The 7,500-nt window shown below is 27.4% G+C and overlaps 1 long non-coding RNA gene across 5 annotated transcripts in view; it reads right to left on the bottom strand.

Annotated features, from left to right (window-relative positions):
* Window positions 1-7,500, bottom strand: part of LOC124954998 — a 20,868-nt gene that overhangs the window by 12,226 nt on the left and 1,142 nt on the right. For 2 of the 5 annotated variants that reach the window (XR_007102730.1, XR_007102728.1), the window contains exons 1-4: window positions 7,067-7,500; window positions 6,580-6,714; window positions 5,385-5,472; window positions 2,837-2,971 (exon numbers count right to left, since the gene is read on the bottom strand). The exon at window positions 7,067-7,500 is cut by the window's right edge and continues 1,142 nt beyond it. This is a non-coding gene — a long non-coding RNA (uncharacterized LOC124954998). The remainder of the gene's footprint in view (window positions 1-2,836; window positions 2,972-5,384; window positions 5,473-6,579; window positions 6,715-7,066) is intronic. The other 3 variants (XR_007102731.1, XR_007102732.1, XR_007102729.1) reach the window with 3 other exon arrangements.

Genomic DNA, 7,500 nt, shown 5'->3' with positions numbered 1-7,500 from the left:
TACTATGTTTTTAGATCTTTTTGTTTCTTTTTTCAGGCCTAAATTTCCTTCTCAGATCTTCTTTCTTTTTAAAGCATAATTTTTGGGTCACATTTACAATCTGAAGAGAAAAACAGCCTAAAAGTCTCAAAAAAAGATAAAAAGAAAATAAACAAAAAATAAAAAATAAGTAAATAAATGTATTTTAAAGTCGCTTGAAAACTAACTTTTAGAAAAACACTTATTGTTATGTAGGCATGAGAAAATAAAAAAAAAAAAAAAAATAAAAAATTGACTTATAATGTAGGAACATGTCCTTCATTATTTAAAAAAGAATATTATAATTATAAAAAAAAAAATATATATATATACATAAATATACTTATAGAAAACGATAGTGAATGCTTCAACTATTTTTTTTTAAATTACGATTAAAGAATGTAATCCGAATAGAGTACGAGATACGTAAGTATGAAAAATATTTTCAACGTGTATCTTTATATTCTTAAAGTCTTCTAAACCGGGTATCATGCTCGTCTGCATATCGTACACGCGAGCCCTGATCTTCGAACTCGCTCGAACAACATTAGCATACATATCGGGAACGTTTGCACGCGGTTAAACCCAGCACACATTCTTTGGATTCTAAAGAGAGATAGAAAGAAAGAAAGAAAGAAAAAGAGAGAGAGAGAGAGAGAAAGAGAGAGAAAAGACAAACTTATATTTCTAAATTCTATTCAAGAACTTTAAAGATTTACTATATAGATAACGATCAGTTTTTTCTTAACAGAATATGTGCAATCTTACTTTCTTCTCACAAAAACTTTTGATTTCATTAGACACTTACAATGAGTAAATAAGTAAGAGACAGAGAGAGAGAGAGAGAGAGAGAGAGAGAGAAAGAGAGAAAGAGAGAAAGAAAGAGATATAGATTAAGAAGAAAAGAGAAAGAAGTAACGAAAAGAAAAGGCTTCTCTTTATTTTTAGCTATCATGGTGCATATTTTCAACCCCTATCCCCATTCTTTTCGATATGGTCTCTTCCTCTTTCACGGATATAATATGCAGCCCATCGATGCAACCCATTCTTCCATAGTTCTTCCACACGGGGTATACAAGTTTTGCAGCTGTGTCCATTCTTCGTGATGGCTTCTTCTTCTCTTTTTCCAGTCGTTGCTACTACTTCCTTCCGCTTGGATCGCCTACGATTTCCTTCGAAACTACCAAAGAAGAAACTGCCATGTGGCTTTTGATCAGACCAGTATCTATCTCTATCTCTATCTCTATCTCTGTTTCTCTCTCTCTCTCACTTTTTTTTTTTCTAAAGATAACCTGATCATAGGAAAGATCTTTTTTTTTTCCTTTTTTTCTTCTTCTTCTTTTTCTCATGCCATTTTCACAAGGTCCAATAGCTATTGTGAACCTTCCAAGTGGCTAACTTTACAATCGATAGATTAGAAATGATGAGAAGAGACATTTCTTTCTTTTTTCTTTCCTTCCTTTATTTTTTTTTTCTTCTTCTTCCTCTTCTTCTCCTTCTCCTTCTTATAAATTATCCAACGGGACGTTTAAATAATACTTGATGTTCCAGAAAAAGACACACAGGGACGTTGTATTTTAAATAATTCAATATATTCCCTATAAGAAAAACTATCCTAAACGTTTTTATATACATGCATACGTATCTCTAGTTTTTATTTCTAGATATTACACTTTGACCTCGTGTCCAAGTTAAAACACGACTGACATTAGGTAACACGGTTATATGGTTATCTTTAGAATCGGTTACTTAAAGAAACCAAAGACTAAACTTTCTTTAAGACCTTGCAATTACTTTCCGATTGTTCTTAATTATTCCTATAAATAATATGTTAAATCAATAAAAATATTCATTGTGAGTATTTAATATTATTATACATTGATGAATATTTAATATTGTTATTCAAATGAACGATGAGAATGTTAACTTGTTTGATTGTTTTATAAGTTATAAAAAAAAAAAAAAAAAAAAAAAAAAAAAAAAGAAGAAGAAACTTAAAAATTTTAATTTAACAATTAATGATACATGATGCGTTACAATCATTTATATAAGAACTCAATTTAAAAAAAAAAAAAAAAAAAAAAAAAAAAAAAAAATAGATACTCCGTCAAAGTTCTATAATAATTATTAATGCTAGTTTAATTACATATTAATTACTATATTAATTACAAAAACAAACGCGACAAATATCGGATATTAAATAATGATTAATTGTTTGTTAGAAAAATATATGAAATAAAATTTTTTTGAGATATGAATTAATAAGCCAATAATTGCAAAGTTATATTATTTTATAATGGATTAATCCTGAATGATTTTATATAATGTAAGAAGTTTGTTAATATTTTTTTCATAATTAAATTAGTGTATATATATATATACCCATTTAAAATTATTATTAAATTATTATTAAAACAGACAATACTATAATCCTAATATTTGAAAAAAGTCAAATTGATTCTTACAAAAACCAATAGATAAAGATTCACTAATATAACATGAAACATATTAGATCGATAAAGATATTACATATATATATATATCCATATATATACATATATATATATATATAATCCGATAATTCGATCGCATTACTTTACATCCATTTCATGGTTGGCAAAGGCGCTTAGCTTAGTATTACCACCAAAACCATTAAACGGCTTTGGTCAACGCGATTTACTTTCTTTCGGTACATTGACATATACATGAGTCTTGCATTATACCAATTGAAATGGTTCATGGACAGTTCACGTAACATAGTCATGGGAGAGCTTTCCCGGTTCAAGGAAATGTTACGACTACGCCCTCGTGCTTTTACCTGTCGGCTTTATCAGCTCCATCGTTTTCCGACAAATCATTCCTTCAGTCCAAGGTGAACTATAGTCGTGAGCCAAACAAATTCCCTATGACGAGACAGTGGGAAATTACTACTCAGTAAAATTTATTCATATGTCTGTAAACAAAAACGTGAATAAATAATTAATATAATGTAATAATAAAAATTATTAAATAATATGTACACACTATATATATATATATATATAGATTTTATAATAAGATAATTAATATAAATACAAATCTATAAAGATTGTATACGTATTGAAATAAAAACAAATCATAAGCACAATATATCATAATAAAGTAAATAAGTAACAAGATATTTTAATTATCTCCATTTCTATCTCCCTTCCTCTTTCTTTCTCTCTCTCTCTTGTTTTTTAATACACATACATACATGCATACGCATACACACATACACAAAACACAAACACACGCCCCTGAATATCACAAATACACGCCTCCACGCAATGAGAGATCGATGTAACCCCGTTTCAGGTTGAGTAACTTCGATGCAGCCGGCCTTTTATTACATTCCTCACGTCCCAGATTGGGGAAAAAGAAAGAGAAAGATACAAACAAGAGAAAAAGAGAAAAAGAGAAAGAGAAAAAGAGAGAAAGAGAGAGAGAGATATACTACTACTACTACTACTACTACTAACACTACTACTACTACTACTACCCGATACCAGTATTTTGTATTTATACGGTCGCTTCTCGATACAAGAAGAGAACCGACAATTATCCTCTTCTTCTTATCCCCTCCTTTCAGCAACTCTCAACCCCTCAATCCTCTCATCGCCCAAACACTTGTGCTTCGAGGAGGTACAATCGGTCAATTTGTGTTCGTTAATAAAGCAGAGAGGGCTTTGTGAAACGGCCACGCGCTCAAGCTCGCGCCAGCCCCTTCTTTGAGTCTCTCGTTTACGATGACTTCGTTAATAAGGAGTGGCGCATCCATCGATCGTTGTCCATTACTCCGAAAGATCATCGTGTCAAACGACTTTACTCTATACAACTCGACTCGACTCGACTCGACCTTTACTACGTAATTGCGTTATTGCCATGAGCAAAATATCTCTCATATGGACCGGTTATTTTAAGTAAAAAAATATATTGCGCTTATGGCAGAGATTTTTTTTTTTTTTTTTTTTTTTTTTTTTTTTTAGAAAGAATTATGAGAGAAATTATATTTATTAATAAGACGGTATGAAAGGATCTTTCAGATTCTTATCTGTGATATCTTGTTCAATATTAATTTTATAATTCACTCCGTTTGATTCCTTTGATAAGTTAAGAACTTTTTTATGTAATATTTATTAAGTATGATAAATATTTGATAATTATTCTAGATCTATATGTATCTGTGTGTGTGTGTGTAAATAATTCATTTTGAATAATTATCAATTTATGTTATATGTATATAAAAACCAATGAAGATGGTCTAAACTTTAAATTGTATTCCATTAATTTAAAAGTATTTTTTGAGTCATTTGGGGTTGTATTATTTATTAACTATTTTTCTATAACAACGAATAGAAAAAGTAAGTGCATAAACATATATTTATTCTTGAAGAAAATAATTCTCTTTTATGTGATTTGAAAATGTTAAGAAAAGCGTATAAGACAAAATATGTCTTTTAATATATGAAATGATTTATTGTTAGAACATATTCTAAATTATCCGCTCATATATAGTTTTGTATCTATCAAATAAAGTGAAATTTGTAATTTATTTATTATTCATTTAGAGATTAATTGTTTGATTTTTATGTAAATTTAAAAGATACGTATGTGAATTTGCATCTAGAAGTGATAAATATTTTCTAATTATTTTAAATATAAATTATGCATATTAAGTAATTATTAATTCATGTTACATGTTTGTAGTTTTATTCTACTGTAAATTATAAGATGCATACATGTATATGACATCTAATAATTATTCTAAATTAAAAATATTTGATAATTATTGTAGATATGAACAATTACATTGAATATAAATAATTTATTTAAAATAATTATGTACAGATATATATATATATATATACATGTATATATCTGTACATAATTGATTAGATCATACTTATAATTAAATAGTAAATTAAATTATAATTAACTATCATAACATATTATTAAGAAAATTATATTATTAAGAAAAAGATATTAATACTATGAAGTATTTATGTAATATAAAACTTATAATTTACAAAAAGTATAAATATATTATATTAAATATAATTTATATTTATTTGAAAAACATTAATTTTCAAATTAATAATTTAATTTTTTTCATAGAAAAATTAAATGAAATATAAAAAAATCTAGATAGATATATATATATATATTATGTATAAACAAAAAATATATTGTTTTGAAAAGTTACATGCCGTTAATGAAATTTAATAAGTCACAAACTTAGTTCCACATAATCAAATACAACAAACTGTTTCCCAATAACAATATCAATATTAATAATAATAATAGTAATAAAAATAATAATATCATAAAAAATATATTTATATTACCTAATAATATTCAATTGCATTCTATTTTCAAATATATTCCCTTGACTTCACGATGATAATATATATTTCTATGATTCAACGTTCAGACCTATTATAAGAAAATAAATTAAATTAATTAATATTGGAATAATATTATTGAATTAATTTTATTATTAATTAATATTATTAATTAACGAAAAGAAAAAGACAAAGAAAAAGAAATGCGGGGGGAGGGGGGGAGGGAAAAACATGACGAAAAAAAAAGAAAAGGAAAGAAGAAACGAAATGATAGAATGAAATGATGGAGATCGTTTCGGAGTTGAATTTTTCTCACGCGTGCGTGCAAAAAAAAAAAAAAAAAAAAAGAAAAAACCAAGGGCTTGAAAATTTAGAGGTTATACAATATATCGTTCGATATTAGATAAGTTTTAGTTTCCGAGGATCTACGGGTCTTCTCGGAAGTCGATGCGTTTTCAATTACTCGCGAAACCACGCATGCACGTGGCTTGTAAAGCTTCCCCCGACTTAAGTGCCTTTCGTGCCGACACGCGGCCCTACGCAACGATTTATTACAAGCTTTTATTTTTATTATATGCGTCGTCGTCGTCGTCGTCGTCGTCGCCGTCGTCGTCGTCGTCATAGTCGTCATCATCATTATCGTCTTATTATACTACATAACGCCTCTGCACTCATAATTAATTTTTTAAATATAATTTTTTTTATTTTCTATTAATTGAAAAAATATATGTACCATTGATTTCGAAATTATTTCAATTATTTTATAAATTTTTTTATATATACGTATATGTATATAGGGTGTCAGATGTTAATGGATTCAACATATCGAATGAAAAAATTAATTTCATAATTATTGTCATTATAATAAAATGACCTTCCTATTACGTATATATATATGTTATAAATTGATTTTTCGATATTTTATTATGCAAATTTCTTTTTTACGTATAAAGAATATATCTGATTTCAAAATGATGTAAATAATGTTTATTGTTTGTATCTATGTATTCTATTCAATAAAATCTTATTTTTTCAAAATGTTCGAGAATTTTTTCCATATACAGATTATTATTATTATTATTATTATTCAAATCTAATCTATTTAATCTAATATGTATGATTGCGATGAATTAAAATTTAGACATAAAAAAATAAAAAAATACAAAATAAATAAAAAATAAAAATAAATAATTTTTACTTTGTTCCGTCCTCTTCTTCTTTTTCTTCCATGTCTTCCTTTTTTCTTCTTTTTCTTTTTTCTTCTACTCTTTCTGAGAAAATTCCGATATCCACTTCTAACTTTTCAAACTTTCCGAACGAACCTTTCTCGTGTCTTGAAATACGAGAAGAACGTATTAGAAAGAAGAAAAAAAAGAAGGAAGGAAGAAAAGGTCAAATGTAATCTGATAATAGATTCTAATAATCTTATCTAACATACTTAAATCATTAGGAAAAGAGGATCGATGATATATCCTAGAGGATTCAAGATATATTAACTGCGAAAATTGATTAACGTTCGATTAACATTTTTACGCCATTTTTAATTCTTCGCAATGGTCGTTTGAGGCAATAAAAGAAAAGAGACGAAAAAAAAAAAAGGAAGGTCAATATTTTTTTCTTTTCCCTTTCCTTTTTTTTTTTGCCATACGTTTCCAACGAAATAAAAATTCAAATATTATACTTACGAACGATTGAAAACTCGATGATTTCTTTAACACATTTTCTGTCCTTACGTTCTATGGAAAAAGAAATCCAAAAATTTCGTGGGATTATTTGAAAACTGCTTTCGAGTCGTTGAAGAAATGAAGGATCGAAAACAAAAGACGATCATTGATTTAGAAAATTCTCCTTAGATGGCGTTCACTACCGTCTCCCGACTATCTAATTGATTCGTGAAAGTCAATCTTACCAATTAAATTCAAACAAAGATGATTTAACCAATCAAAAAGAAACATTGCCGAAAAGAAATGAGATATTATAACTCGCATAAAAACATATGTCTCGTGATAATATTTTTAATGAAATCTAATCAAGTATTGAAATCTATTAACGTAATATTGTATCTTGACCTCAGATACTTTTTTCGCGTATCCCGTAAGAACGCGTAAAATCTGACGCA

Source organism: Vespa velutina, chromosome 17 (genome assembly GCF_912470025.1).
Source record: "Vespa velutina chromosome 17, iVesVel2.1, whole genome shotgun sequence".
NCBI lineage: Eukaryota > Metazoa > Arthropoda > Insecta > Hymenoptera > Vespidae > Vespa > Vespa velutina.
This window is presented reverse-complemented; position numbering and strand designations above follow the sequence as displayed.